Genomic DNA, 16,569 nt, shown 5'->3' on the forward strand with positions numbered 1-16,569 from the left:
CAGTGGATTGGCCGTCATTGGCAAATTGTTTTTTGTGTTGAACCAGGTTCATAAATGTCCTTCAGAACATCTTGAGCAGCCCCATCACCCACCCGACCTTGTGAAGGTCACTAACTGGGACATTCTAAACCGTAGTCGCTGATCTCCACATACGCTGCCTCATGGGAAAGCCCCTCCCACTGACGGGTGTAAACCTCACCTCAGCATCACATTCCTCCAAACCCCTTTCAGACAGACAGTGCGTCTTTTCACGGATGGGCCCGGGGTTAAGAGGCGGGTGGACAGCTGTCTCTCAGCTGCTGCCTGTCACTGCAACCAAAACACAAAACCCGTCTATTAACACACGCTGACACTTGCACGCTTAACCCCATCACTCCCACCTCCGTCGGGGTCATATCCATACAGTCCCAATAATGACTCGTGGCACAAAGAACCACATGGCCTATGTCCCTTACCATGAGATTTGGGCGAACCCTACCATACCATTAGGATTAGGTCACGTGACCACAGTAGGCAACTGCAAAGTGATGGGCCTCAAAACTGGTCACCAGTGTCACCTAGTCACAATTTTTTTTTTGTTTGACCATTCTTCCAGAAGCGCATTTGTGAGGTCAGGTACTGATGTTGGACAAGAAGGCTTGGCTCGCAGTCTCTGCTCTAATTAATCCCAAAGGTGTTCTATCGGGTTGAGGTTCAGACCAGTCAAGTTCCTCCACCCTAAACTCACTCATCCATGTCTTTACGGACCTTGCTTTGTGCACTGGTCCAAATCATTTGGTGGACGGAGGATTATGGTGTGGGGTTGTTTTTCAGAGGTTGGACTTAGCCCCTTAGTTCCAGTGAAGGGAACTCTTAAGGCGTCAGCATACCAAGACATTTTGGACAATTTCATGCTCCTAACTTTGTGGAACAGTTTGGGTGACGGCCCCTTCCTGTTCCAACATGACTGCGCACCAGTATAATGTTCGATTTCGGGAGGCGCATTACAATCAGTACGATTTATTCTGAACAAAACCGAATTCAAGATCAGAATTTTCATTCGTTTGAAAAATTCCACCCTTCTCATCACTACCATTGAAAATTATAGTAAAGGGGGTCTATTGACGATTAGAAAACCAAACTTTTTCAACAAAATTTCAATGGTATATGTAGGCAGCTGGATTCCAGACAGTCCATCTCAATTAAGATAAAACCCAAGTTGAAAATTTCGATAGAAAATCCGATCACGTTCTATCAGATTCCTTCGTTTTCTAGCAATTTCTACTCATTAGAATTTATTTAAAGTTTTGGCTAATGCCCCTTACACATGGTCGGAATTTCCGACAAGTAAGGTCCGATGTGAGCGCAAAACACTTTCCCCGACTTGTTCATTTGCCGACTTGTTCGTTCCCCGACTTAGTTGGGGTAGGCGGTACACTTTGGTGGAGGTGGGTCAGCCATGCCCCCGTGACCTCTGAGGGGGTCCCTGTTCTAATTCCTGAGTCCTAGCCTTATTCTTAAATGGGAAACCCTAACCCTTACCTTAACCCTTAAGTTCCCACCGACATCCACTGACCACCAATGTAAGGGACATTCTTCTCACTGATCACCAATGTAAGGGACATTCTTCTCACTGATCACCAATGTAAGGGACATTCTTCCCACTGATCACCAATGTAAGGGACATTCTTCCCACTGATCACCAATGTAAGGGACATTCTTCTCACTGATCACCAATGTAAGGAGCATTCTTCCCACTGATCACCAATGTAAGGGACATTCTTCTCACTGATCACCAATGTAAGGAACATTCTTCTCACTGATCACCAATGTAAGGAGCATTCTTCCCACTGATCACCAATGTAAGGGACATTCTTCCCACTGATCACCAATGTAAGGGACATTCTTCCCACTGATCACCAATGTAAGGGACATTCTTCCCACTGATCACCAATGTAAGGAGCATTCTTCCCACTGATCACCAATGTAAGGGACATTCTTCTCACTGATCACCAATGTAAGGAACATTCTTCTCACTGATCACCAATGTCAGGAACATTCTTCCCACTGATCACCAATGTAAGGAACATTCTTCTCACTGATCACCAATGTAAGGAACATTCTTCCCACTGATCACCAATGTAAGGGACATTCTTCCCACTGATCACCAATGTAAGGAACATTCTTCTCACTGATCACCAATGTAAGGAACATTCTTCTCACTGATCACCAATGTAAGGAACATTCTTCTCACTGATCACCAATGTAAGGAACATTCTTCCCACTGATCACCAATGTAAGGGACATTCTTCCCACTGATCACCAATGTAAGGGACATTCTTCTTACTGATCACCAATGTAAGGAACATTCTTCTCACTGATCACCAATGTAAGGATCATTCTTCCCACTGATCACCAATGTAAGGAACATTCTTCTCACTGATCACCAATGTAAGGGACATTCTTCTCACTGATCACCAATGTAAGGGACATTCTTCCCACTGATCACCAATGTAAGGAACATTCTTCCCACTGATCACCAATGTAAGGAACATTCTTCTCACTGATCACCAATGTAAGGAACATTCTTCCCACTGATCACCAATGTAAGGGACATTCTTCCCACTGATCACCAATGTAAGGAACATTCTTCTCACTGATCACCAATGTAAGGGACATTCTTCTCACTGATCACCAATGTAAGGGACATTCTTCTCACTGATCACCAATGTAAGGAACATTCTTCCAAATTGGTTGGTAGAGGATTTTTGCTAGAAGGGAGGAGTTATGGAGGGAGAGGATTTGAGTTGGGAGGGGGGGGATTTGTACTGGAAGAGGGGGAATTATTTTGGGGGGAGAATCTTGGCTTGCAAAAGGAATTTGTGCTTGGCAGGTAAGTGTGAAGATTAGTGCTCACTTTTTTTGGGGGGAAAAGGATTTTTGCTGACACAATTTTTTTTTTTAGGGGGGCGCTGTTTGGCAATTTCACCCTGGGCACTAGATGACCTCATCCTGGCACTGCTTGTAACGGTCAGCTTTGCAATGCCTCATGAGACTTGTAGTTCCTGCAACAGCTGGAGGGGCACAGGTTCAGCACCAATGCTGTAGAGCAGGGGTAGGCAACCTAGCGGCCCTCCAGCTGTTGCAGAACTACCTGCCTCTGGGGGTAATTGTAACTGCCAGCCTTGCAATGCCTCATGGGAAATGTAGTTCCACAACAGCTGGAGGGACTGATAATTCTACGTCCTCGGGTCACTTTCGGCCCGGGGAAGGGGGGGGTTCACCCCCATCAGGTAGGCTGTATGGGGGTCCCATGATTTCTAACAGCAGCCCTGAGTGCTGCACAGCAATTGTGTTTTACCTTCCTTCTTCGCTTAATGCAAGTCTACCAGTCACTTCTGACTGATAGCAAACAGGCCAGATTTTATCTCGGCAGTCATGGTTTAACCACTTTCCGCCCGGTCAATATACAATGGTCGTCCGGGAAGTGGTTGTGAAATCCTGACTGGACGTCTCTTGACGTCCTGCAGGTTTTCATGCCGGTGCGCACCCGTGGGGGCGCACAGCGCATCGATCGGTGATTCGGGGTGTCGGTCTTACAGCCTGCATTTCCAATCTCGGTAAAGAGCCTCCGGCGGAGGCTCTTTACCATGTGATCAGCCGTGTCCAATCACGGCCGATCACGATGTAAACAGGAAGAGCCGTTGATGGCTCTTCCTCACTTGCATCTGACAGACGCGAGTAGAGGAGAGCCGATCGGCGGCTCCCCTGACAGGGGGGGTTTGCGCTGATTGTTTATCAGCGCAGCCCCCCCTCGGATGCCCACACTGGACACCAGGGAAGCCCACACTGGACCACCAGGGAAGGTACAGGAAAAAATTAAAATAAATGAGAAAGATTCCAATCAGTGCCCACAAATGGGCACTGACTGGCAACATGGGCACAAGTGATGCCCAGCAATGCCATCAGTGCCACCCCTCAGTGTCCATCAGTGCCACCTCAGTGCCCACCCATAAGTACCCATCAGTGCCACCCATGAATGCCCATCAGTGTCACCTATGGGTGCCCAGTGCCGCCTATGAGTGCCCATCAGTGCCGCATACCAGTGCCGCCTATCAGTGCCGCCATATCAGTGCCCGTAATCGAAGAAGAAAAATTACTTATTCACAAAAAAAAATAACAGAAAAAAACAAAAACTTTATTTTTTTCAAAATTTTCGGTCTTTTTTTAGTTGTTACACAAAAAATAAAAAATAAACCGCAGAGGTGATCAAATACCACCAAAAGAAAGCTCTGTTTGTGGGAACAAAATAATAACAAAATTGTTTGGGTACAGTGTAGCACGACCGCGCAATTGTCATTCAAAGTGCGACAGCGCTGAAAGCTGAAAATTGGCTTGGGCAGGAAGGTGCATAAGTGCCCCCCGGTATGGAAGTGGTAAAAAAAAATTAAAAAAAAGCTGTGCGAGTTCCTGAAAAACTGAACATCCCTATAGGGAGAATCTACAAACCTAGATCTGTAGTCTGCGGAAATATGGTACAGCAAAAAAAGGCCAACAGCTGAAAATGCTAATTTCTCTGTAAAGAAGCTACAGGTTCCCTTTAAGGTTTAAACGGGGATTTGTTTTTTTTTTACACCAGAAGAAGAAAAAAGGAACTAAGATAGAAAATGTGTAGAAGTGCAAAAACCTCGGTGCTCGTAGCTTGTAGGAGGAAGAGGGGGGGGAGGGGGGAGGCACTTGGATAGGACACACATAAAGGTCCACAGCAACCAAAAAAGATTTCCGACTCCACAACCTGCCTGTGAAATCGAATCTCCTCCCATGCGCTGGTGGCGCAGCACTGGACATTAGTGTAAGGAATTACATTCAAACCGCAGGTATGAAGAAGGCGGCATCTCCCTTTAAAACAGATGAACCCAACAGAGGTCACTGTAGTAATAATGCAAAAAAATAAAAATAAAAAAAGATAGCGAGAGCTAAAATAAGTTTAATAGGTCCAGCTGAATTAAAATTTGCCAATGCAAGCGTCATAAAAGCCCCAACGCGTTTCGTCGGCTTAGCCGTCCTTCACTGGTGAGACCTGAAAACACGTTGGCCGTAGGATCCATTTGAGGCAGTCATAAGCAGTGCCGGTGATCTGACGATATGGTTCCGGCTATCGAGATGGTTCCTGTAAGGATTGCGCAGGCGCAATCCTTGCCGACGGAAATCGCCGAACCTCCAGGACGACGTGGAATTTGACGTAAGGTTAGGGGTTAGGGTTTCCCATTGAAGAATATGGCTAGGACTCAGGATTTGGAACAGGGACCTCCCCCAAAGGTCAAAGGGCGGGTTCCCAGAGGTCAAATGGCGTAGCTGACCCACCCCCACCAAAGTGTACCGTCTACCCCAAATAAGTCGGGGAGTGAACAAGTCGGGGAGTGAACAAGTCGGGGAGTGAACAAGTCGGGGAGTGAACAAGTCGGGGGAACGAACAAGTCGGGGGAACAAACAAGTCGGGGGAACAAACAAGTCGGGGGAACAAACAAGTCGGGGGAACAAACAAGTCGGGGGAACAAACAAGTCGGGGGAACAAACAAGTCGGGGGAACGAACAAGTCGGGGGAACGAACAAGTCGGGGGAACGAACAAGTCGGGGGAACGAACAAGTCGGGGGAACGAACAAGTCGGGGGAACGAACAAGTCGGGGGAACAAACAAGTCGGGGGAACAAACAAGTCGGGGGAACAAACAAGTCGGGGGAACAAACAAGTCGGGGGAACGAACAAGTCGGGGGAACGAACAAGTCGGGGGAACGAACAAGTCGGGGGAACGAACAAGTCGGGGGAACGAACAAGTCGGGGGAACGAACAAGTCGGGGGAACAAACAAGTCGGGGGAACAAACAAGTCGGGGGAACGAACAAGTCGGGGGAACGAACAAGTCGGGGAACGAACAAGTCGGGGAACGAACAAGTCGGGGAAAGCATTTCGCTCCGCTCACTCGGCCTCCTGGCTCTTTTTTTAACATCCTCCAATCCACGGGGATGTTAAGGATCGAGCCTGGATGCCGGCCGAGGTTCGGAGATTTCCGTCGGCAAGGATTGCGCCTGCGCAGTCCTTACAGGAACCATCTCGATAGGGGAACCATACCGACAAGTCACCGGGACAAGGTCACCCAGCGCCCAGGGCAAGGATGCCAAAATGCGCCCCCCCTTCCCTTAAGGTAAGGGCGCCTCCCCCATCCATGCAATAAAACCACACGACATAACGCCGACGCATTACAACACACTAAATAGTGCAATACTGGGTTTTGCAATGACCTCGTTGGCGAGGTTCATCGCGGCGCCATTCATATTAATTAGCACCGCATCACACCGACGCATACAACGCGCCTGACCGCAACACAATACTGTGAATGGGCCCCTAACTTGACTCCCGGGCTCCTAGTGGGCTTCCCAAGAGTTGCGACATAATTAGGTCTTCTTGTGGGATCCTGGGAAAGTTAAGGATCACTAAACTCTCGCGAGAAACCCGCGGGATCCTGAACTTTCCCATGATCCTCCTGTGAGGCCCCGTTGACATCAGCAACAGGAAATCACCAGAATCCTCGGGAATATAATTGGAAACCTGGTGAACATGCAGCAAAATGTTCTAAAGACTAAAGAGTTCCAGCATACATTAAAAGTCCTGCCGCGTTTCACCCCCAACACCCTTCTTCAGGTCCAGCACTTTTTTTTCATGTTTTTCCTTTGGGGGGGGATTACATCTCTGTCTGTGACCCCCCCCCCCCCATTGTGGAGATTTTCCCTTACTTCCTGTGACCACGATGTCATAGAGAGGAGAACAACAAACATGTTCTATCATTTCCCAATTCGAGTAAAAAATTTGTTTTTCTTCTGTTATCTGTGTCCCCGTTGAGGCAATTTTCATTCACTTCCTGTCTTGACAGGAAGTGGAAGAAAATCTCCCCCAACGGGGACGCAAACCGCAAAGATCTGAGAGGCTCTCCTACCCTTCCTTGTCCTATTCACAATATAATAAAGATGTTTTTTGTCTGAAGTTGGGCTTTAATCTTCACTTCCTTCCGGTGGTGTAGCCGGATTCAAGGTACGGCTCCGGGCCGCTGAACCTTCAGACCCGAGCTGAGCACCAAACTAAAAAACACCACAATTTAAACCAGTGGTCTCCAAACTGCGGCCCAGGGGCCAGATGTGGCCCTTTGCCTGCCTTTATTCAGCCCTTGGGGCACTATTCTCCCACTGACACCAACAATGGGACACTATTACTCCTAATGACACCAACAACTGGGGCACTATTACTCCTAATTACACCAACAATGGGACACTATTACTCCTGTCGATGGGACACCATTACTCCTAATGACACCAACAATGGGGACACTATTTCTCCTAATGACACCAACAATGGGGACACTATTACTCCCATCGATGGGACACTATTACGCCCAATGACACCAACAATGGGGACACTTTCTCCTAATGACACAGGAATGGGGACACTATTACTCCTAATGACACCAACAATGGGGACACTATTACTCCTAATGACACCAACAATGGGGACACTATTACTCTTAATGACACCAACAATGGGGACACTATTACTCCTAATGATACCATCAATGGGGACACTATTACTCCTAATGATACCATCAATGGGGACACTATTACTCCTAATGACACCAACAATGGGGACACTATTACTCCTAATGACACCAACAATGGGGACACTATTACTCTTAATGACACCAACAATGGGGACACTATTACTCTTAATGACACCAACAATGGGGACACTATTTCTCCTAATGACACCAACAATGGGGACACTATTTCTCCTAATGACACCAACAATGGGGACACTATTACTCCTAATGACACCAACAATTGGGACACTATTTCTCCTAATGACACCATCAATGGGGACACTATTTCTCCTAATGACACCAACAATGGGGACACTATTACTCCTAATGACACCAACAATTGGGACACTATTTCTCCTAATGACACCATCAATGGGACACTATTACTCCTAATGACACCAACAATGGGGACACTATTACTCCTAATGACACCATCAATGGGACATTATTACTCCTATCGATGGGACACTATTACACCTAATGACACCAACAATGGGGCACTATTACTCCTAATGACACCAACAATGGGACATTATTACTCCTATGGATGGGACACTATTACGCCTAATGACACCATCAATGGGACACTATTACTCCTAATGACACAACAATGGGGACACTATTTCTCCAAATGACACCATCAATGGGACACTATTACTCCTAATGACACCAACAATGGGACACCATTACTCCTCCTAATACCAAATGTGACAATGTTTACTCGCTGAAAAATTCCCACTCCTGCTGGCCACAATCCGGCCCCCCTAAAGTCTTCGGACAATAATCTGGCCCTTTGTTTGGAAAGTTTGGAGACCCCCGCTTTAAAGTATAAACCCAATAAAACTTAATTTTACATGCAGCTAGAATAAGTACCTAAATCTGTCTTTCTATTGGCTTACTGCCAAGCCCTCTGCAGTTGCACTGTGAGAAGGAGTAGAACCCTCTGCACATGTGCTGGCAGGAGAAGCCAATCAGAGTGAAGCAGGCCCACGACTTACAAGTCTGTTGCTGCTCTTTTGTTGTCCAATCATCAGTCTGGGGGGCGGGGAAGTGACGCCACTAATTGTAAAATTGTGCAGCCAGATTTAAAAAAACGCAAGTGAGCAACTTGGCCTTTCCCTTTCTCTCTAGCTACAACCAACTTGTCGAGAACAATAAAGTTACTTAAAAGACTTCTGACAGCCGTAGATAACGCGATCAGGGAAAATATCCAGCGTAGAGCTCCTTCCATCGGGGATACATTACCACGCACTATGCTGCCTGTTTAGGATTTTAGACACCTGCCCATGTGGAATCTGTCTGTTCCACTCTTGCCTGCAATGGCGGCCCTAGGGTATGTGTGTCATGTGACCCTGGACAGCTGTAGAAGGTGTAAAGTGTAAGAGACGCCCTACGGGGTCAACCAAAGCCACCCGAACGCCTCATTGCGGCACCAAAGCCATGCGGTTTTGCAATTTCTACAAAAAGGAAGACAAGTACAACTGTGGTTACTTTTGCTTGACCCTACGTCTCCATTCTGTAGCGACATAGGAGGCCAACACAAGGAGACAAAAGGAGATCAGACATCAGGGCCGATCCTAGGCAGGGTGCGCGGGGTGCTCCGCACCCAGGCGCCGCAGAGGTGGGGGCGCCAAAGCTCCAGAGTGCTCCCCTCCCTCCTCCTTGTGTGTGTCCAGAGGCGGAGCGCATGTAGCGGGTGCTGTGGTTCCCCATCCTGCTTGCACTTTCCGCTGGCAACTGACAAGAGTGCATACCTCCCGCTGTTCCCAGAATCCAGGCTGTGTACTGCAGCAGAGCCTAGTACTGGAATACGTCCTGGTAATAGGCTCCACTAATTATTCTGTCCGGTGTGCGTGGAGCAGTCTCTGACCATCTTTTGTAGTTTGTCTGCAGTCTCTGCCCATCTCCTGTACTATGTCTGCAGTCTCTGCCCATCTCCTGTACTATGTCTGCAGTCTCTGCCCATCTCCTGTACTATGTCTGCAGTCTCTGCCCATCTCCTGTACTATGTCTGCAGTCTCTGCCCATCTCCTGTACCATGTGTGCAGTCTCTGACCATCTCTTGTATCATGTGTGCAGTCTCTGACCATCTATTGTATCAAGTCTGCAGTCTCTGACCATCTTTTGTAGTTTGTCTGCAGTCTCTGACCATCTTTTGTACTATGTCTGCAGTCTCTGCCCATCTCCTGTACTATGTCTGCAGTCTCTGCCCATCTCCTGTACTATGTCTGCAGTCTCTGCCCATCTCCTGTACTATGTCTGCAGTCTCTGCCCATCTCCTGTACTATGTCTGCAGTCTCTGCCCATCTCCTGTACTATGTCTGCAGTCTCTGCCCATCTCCTGTACTATGTCTGCAGTCTCTGCCCATCTCCTGTACTATGTCTGCAGTCTCTGCCCATCTCCTGTACTATGTCTGCAGTCTCTGCCCATCTCCTGTACTATGTCTGCAGTCTCTGCCCATCTCCTGTACCATGTGTGCAGTCTCTGCCCATCTCCTGTACCATGTGTGCAGTCTCTGACCATCTCTTGTATCATGTGTGCAGTCTCTGACCATCTCTTGTATCATGTGTGCAGTCTCTGACCATCTCTTGTATCAAGTCTGCAGTTTCTGACCATCTCCTGTACTATGTCTGCAGTCTCTGACCATCTCTTGTTGCATGTCTGCAGTCCTAGACCATCTCCAATATCATGTCTGCAGTCTCTGACCATCTCCTGTACCAAGTCTGCAGCCTCTGACCATCTCCTGTACCATGTCTGCAGTCTCTGACCATCTCCTGTACCATGTCTGCAGTCTCTGACCATCTCCTGTACCATGTCTGCAGTCTCTGACCATCTCCTGTACCATGTCTGCAGTCTCTGACCATCTCCTGTACCATGTCTGCAGTCTCTGACCATCTCCTGTACCATGTCTGCAGTCTCTGACCATCTCCTGTACCATGTCTGCAGTCTCTGACCATCTCCTGTACCATGTCTGCAGTCTCTGACCATCTCCTGTACCATGTCTGCAGTCTCTGACCATCTCCTGTACCATGTCTGCAGTCTCTGACCATCTCACTTCCATGTCTGCAGTCTCTGACCATCTCACTTCCATGTCTGCAGTCTCTGACCATCTCACTTCCATGTCTGCAGTCTCTGACCATCTCACTTCCATGTCTGCAGTCTCTGACCATCTCACTTCCATGTCTGCAGTCTCTGACCATCTCACTTCCATGTCTGCAGTCTCTGACCATCTCCTGTACCATGTCTGCAGTCTCTGACCATCTTCTGTATCATGTCTGCAGTATGTCTGGGGGCTCTTTCTAACAGACTCTCTAACAGAAGCCCTCTGTGTGCATTAGAGAGACCCCCCTCTAGGCCCCATTAGTGTACTCATTTTCTTTATTGTTAAAAGATCATGAGAGGATCCCAGGTTAATGAAGACTTCTTAGGGGAGCATCTCTGTGTTTATAGAACCATTTGTAGACCCCCTTTCTCTGCAATTACAGCTGCAAGTCTTTTTGGGGATGTCTCTACCAGCTTTGCACATCTAGAGAGGGACATTTCTGCCCATTCTTCTTTTGCATAATATCTCAAGCTCTGTCAGATTGGATGGAGAGTGTCTGAACAGCAATATTCAAGTCTTGCCACAGATTCTCAATGGGATTTAGGTCTGGACTTTGACTGGGCCGTTCTAACATATGAATACGATTTCATCGAAACCATTCCATTGTAGTTCTGGCTGTATGTTTAGAGTCGTTGTCCTGCTGGAAGGTGAACCTTCGCCCCAGTCTCAAGTTTTTTGCAGACTCTAATGCCGCGTACACACGATCGAAAATTCCGACAAGACAACCATGGATTTTTTTCTGACCGAACGTTGGCTCAAACTTATGTTGCATACACACGGTCACACAAATGTTGTCTGAAATTTAGACCCTCAAGAACGCGGTGACGTACAACACTACATCGAGCCGATAAAAATTAAGTTCAACGATTCCGAGCATGCGTCGAATTGATTCCGCGAATTCGTGTTTTTTTTTGTGCGTCAGAATTGCATGATACAGACAATCGGAATTTCCGACAAGAACTTTTCTTGTTGGAAAAATTGAGAACCAGCTCTCAAATTTTTGCTGTTGGAAATTCCCACAGAAAATGTCCTATGGAGCCTACACACGGTCGGAATTTCCAACCAAAAGCCTACATCGAACTTTTCTTGTCGGAATTTCCAATCGTGTGTACGCGGCATAACAGGTTTTCTTCTAAGACTGCCCTGTATTTGGCTCCATACATCTTCCCATCATCTCTGACCAGCTTCTCTATCCATGCTGAAGAAAAGCATCCCCACAACAAGATGCTGCCACCACCATGTTTCACGGTGGGGATGGTGTGTTTACAATTATCTAAAATATTATTGCATGCTGTAGTAACAGTAGCCTGAGCTTAAAGAAAAGTAAACCCATCCATAAAACAGTTTTTATTTCCAGCACGTATTGGTTGTGCTCTCAATCAAACTGTCAAACCATCCAATGGCTGGTGTCATAGCTGATCACATGTGCAGCATCATGGCAGTTGTAGATTAAACAGAGGCAAAGATGGCAGCTTCCTTGGCTGAAAACGATGGGGGGGGGGGGAGATATATGTTTTCTATATATTTTCAACCATATATCATGTGTGCATTTTCCATGAACCTGCTTACAAAAGTCCTTAACACGTTAAAATGCACCCCAAAAGAGCAAAGTAAATACATGAAAACTTACTTCTAAAAGGAACATTAAAATATATTGAATGCCAAACCTTTTTTGTTTAGTTTGGATAGAGTAGGGAATTTTTTTTTTATTTTTTGTTGGGCTATCTGCATCTCATTAGGGAGATTTCTCATCACTTCCTGTCCTGTCAACATCCCGGTGCAAGCACATGTGGTGGCCAGCAGTCCCCGGTCTGTAGACTTAACAGAAAGTGAGAGGATATCTTTACAATGTGAGGGAAATCCCCTCTTAAGCCTACTACACACGATCAGAAAATCGGACAAAAAAGAAAATACAGTTTTCGAAGTGATCGTACGATAATCTGATCATTAGTACACAGCTTTCGAGAGCCGATCAGGACAGTTCATGCAAAATTATCCAAAAGTGGCAAACACAAAAATGTGTCTCGTACCATACCAGAAAGTACGATACTCATTTATTCAGTACAGTATTGGTAATAAAAAAAAAGGGGACTGTTAAAGCTCAAACAATAGTATATATTACAATACAATACAATACAACACAACACAACACATTGCATCACTTCAGTAGTTGTATTCTGTGGTACGAGAATTTTCGTAACCTCTTCATTTTCGATATAAGACTAGCATGCAAAATAAAATGGACGATCATTCGTCCGATATTCTAATTGGGTTTACTTTAGACCAGGGATCCTCAAACTACGCCCCTCCACCTGTTTCGGAACTACACATCCCATGAGGCATTGTAAAACTCTGACATTCACAGACATGACTAGGCATGATGGGAAATGTAGTTCCTGAACAACTAGAGGGCCATAGTTTGAAGATCCCTGCTTTAGACAGTTGGCGGAGGAACGAGCATCTCCATTGGGAGACTCCTTCTCTATTCCCGTTCTGAGGGCATCTCAAAAATGTGGCTTCCCAGTGATATTGGTGATCAAGGAAAGACTGAATCTCTCGAATGGGGATCCAAACAATAAAAACCTGACTGTGGTTCGTGATATTTGTGATCAAGGAAAGACTGAATCTCCTGAATGGGGACCCTAACAATAAAGACCTGACTGTGGTTTGTGATATTGGGGATCAAGGAAAGACAATCTCCCGAATGGGGATCCAAACAATAAAAACCCGACTGTGGTTCGTGATATTGGTGATCAAAGAAAGACTGAACCTCCCGAATGGGGATCCAAACAATAAAAACCTGACTGTGGTTCTAACGAACCACAGTCAGGTTTTTATTGTTTGGATCCCCATTCGGGAGATTCAGTCTCTTTCCTTGATCACCAATATCACTTGGAAGCCACGTTTTTGATTCAGTCTTTCCCCCCCAACCACTCTATCCATATCTAACAAAAGTTTGTCTTTAGTTATACTTTAAGAACAAAAGGGTTTATACATACACAGAAGTGTCAACTGGCCACCAAAAGAAACAGATGTGTGGAAAAAGTTGTTGAATAAAATGTCTCCGTGAACATTGCTCTGCACTTTTATCAGCAGCAATCCTTCACAAGTACAACTGCAAACCCCCAAACAGTCAAATTTCACTTCCCTCACCAAAGCCACAGGTCCAACACTCTGAACACGTGTGTATGATAACGAGACAAACAACGCTGTTGAAGGCTTGTCTATACAAAAGTAAAAAATGGTACAAAAAAGGGTTACAATTTTCCCCCAAAACAGCATATCGAAGCTGTAAATGGGGCGACCTCCAGACAAGAGTTTCAATGTCTGATTAGCACACACAACGCCTATTTCTTTCAATTTTGGGTAACACGGTTTGAGGCCCTATCAGAAAAAGTAAAAGTAATTGTTCAGCGTCAACGGCAAATGTCGACTCAACTAACGCTTTCCTTGAAGCTCTGGAATACAAAATTTTCGAAATTGGAATTTATCCGTGACTAACTTAGCAAAATTCTTGTCATTCGGAAATGTTGGCCTGAGATAATTAATTAGGCACACATGTAAAGATGGTAATAGGCGCAAGAAAATGAAAAAGTAAACTTTTTACGATCAGGCTAAAAGTACAACAAAAAAAAGACACAAAGTAGAACGTGTAGATGTAAAACAGGGGTAGAGAAATTAACATGGAATCAGTATGCCCAATCTAGGTGCAAGCAAGAACTTTCTTTTTTTAGGGGCCAGCCCCGTTGAAAACACTAGATACAAAAAAAAAAATTTGTAGGCCAAGCTGTAATTTTTAAGGAGCATTGGCTATCCGACTCCTGGAATTTGTCCAGCCCTGATGTAAAAGTACCTAATACACCAAGTAAACAGAGAGGAAAGATTGCCAAAGTAACCAATTCTGACCACACACCCAAGCTGAAGGCAAATTCAACCACCTTAAACCTGGCTTTTCGATAAGCGAAACCCAACTTAGTTGCTTTTGCAACTGACTGCTTGTTGGTGGTTGAAATTGGTAAAAAAAAAATGCTGTGTGTGTGTAGACAGCAATACAGTCCAATCTGGTGGAAGTTGTAATCAAGAAGCAGGTACTAAAGACATAAAAAATTTGCCCAAATTTGCGTAAAAATTTATCTTTGCTTGCCTTTATCTGGCCCTTGGGGCTAAATTCCTTCCACTGATACGAGGCACTATTCCTTCCACCGACACCAAAGATGGGGCACTAATTCCTCCCAATGACACCAATGATGTAATATTTTATACCCACTGGCCACCAAGCCTATGGCATGGTTTACACCCACCGATGCCAGGGAATTGTCTACTCCCACTGGCCACAGACCAGCCCCCCTAAAGTCTGGTGGGCAGTAAACTGGCCCTTTGTTTCGAAACTTTGGAGACCCCTGATCTACAAGACTGAATCAGGAACACCACACATGCAATTTTCTAATCCCACTGGCCACAGTCCAGCCCCCCTAAAGTTTGGTAAGACTGAATCAGGAACCACAAGTTCAACATACCACACATGCTATAACTATATCGCAAACAAAAATATTCCAACCCATCGATCCATCCCCCCCCCCCCCCGAAATAAAGTTGATCCCCAATAAACGCCATCATTCTTAATAGATAGGATTGGAATACCCCAAAAATTTGAAGGTTGAAACTTGTACGATGACCTTTAAACATTGACTACACTCAATAAAAAAATTATACAAGAACTGAACTCATCGTGGTCCACACACAGAACATCCACAAATGATGCAACATACTTCAGTGTCCACCAAAAATTAGGAGGTGTAGTGATTAACAGCCAAGGACAGTATTCTGGAAGTCCACCACCGTGACCATGCCCAGTGTTCTTAAAGGCATTCCTGTCTTTCCATAGGTACCTTAATGTTCCAAACTTAGGAAAATATTTGTAATTCATCACAGATGAGAAAAGTATGACTTTTCTTTTAAGCGATAAATCCGTATTTTGGTTACACTCGTCTTTAATCGCAGTGATCAACAGCCAAGGCCAGTGTCCTGGAAGTCCACCAATGTGACCATGCCCAATGTTCTTAAAAAACAATCCCGTCTTTCCATGGGCACCCCAACGTACGCAACATAAAAAAAAATAACGAATTCATCACAGATGAGAAAAGTATGACTTATCTTTTATGTGATATACTCATATTTTGGTTACACTTGTCTTGAATCGCAGTGATCAACAGCCAAGGCCAGCGTCCTGGAAGTCCACCAATGTGACCATGCCCAATTTTCCTTAAAAACACTCCCGTATTTCCATGGGCACCCCAACATAGGAAAATAACGAATTAATCACAGATCAAAAAAGTATGACTTTTATGTGATAGACTCATATTTTGGTTACGTTCATCTTGAATCGCACACATACACATTAAGATGTCCATGAACAATCTTTTCCCATCAGCCTCCTGATTTCCATGGTCAGAAAACATCATTTGGCATCTTCATACACTGCCCAAAACAAAAATGTCCAACAACCATTCCTCCAAGATGAGCGGTCTAATCCTCATGGTGGCCAATGCTTTGACCTTGCAGTGTTGAGTATCTGGGTTCCGTTCCCATGGAGTATATACGTTTTCCCTGCCTTTGAGCACGTTTCCATTTACAATCCAAAAACATTTTGATGGGTCAATCGCTCTAAACTAATGGCAGCATGTATTTAACTAGTTATTGTTATAGAAGGGATATTAGATTGTAAGCTCTTTCAGGGCAGGAAATTACGAGAGCGGTTCTCTGTTTTCGATGAAGAGGTATATAGTCAAGTGCTAAAAGTTTTCCTGATTATCTCACACACACACACACACACACACACCAT

At 45.5% G+C, this 16,569-nt stretch overlaps 1 protein-coding gene across 13 annotated transcripts in view; it reads right to left on the reverse strand.

Moving 5' to 3' along the window:
* MEF2D (myocyte enhancer factor 2D) overlaps positions 1 to 16,569 on the reverse strand; it is a 309,684-nt gene that overhangs the window by 149,512 nt on the left and 143,603 nt on the right. The window lies entirely within an intron of this gene.

Source organism: Rana temporaria, chromosome 13, assembly GCF_905171775.1.
Source record: "Rana temporaria chromosome 13, aRanTem1.1, whole genome shotgun sequence".
NCBI classification, from domain to species: Eukaryota; Metazoa; Chordata; class Amphibia; order Anura; family Ranidae; genus Rana; species Rana temporaria.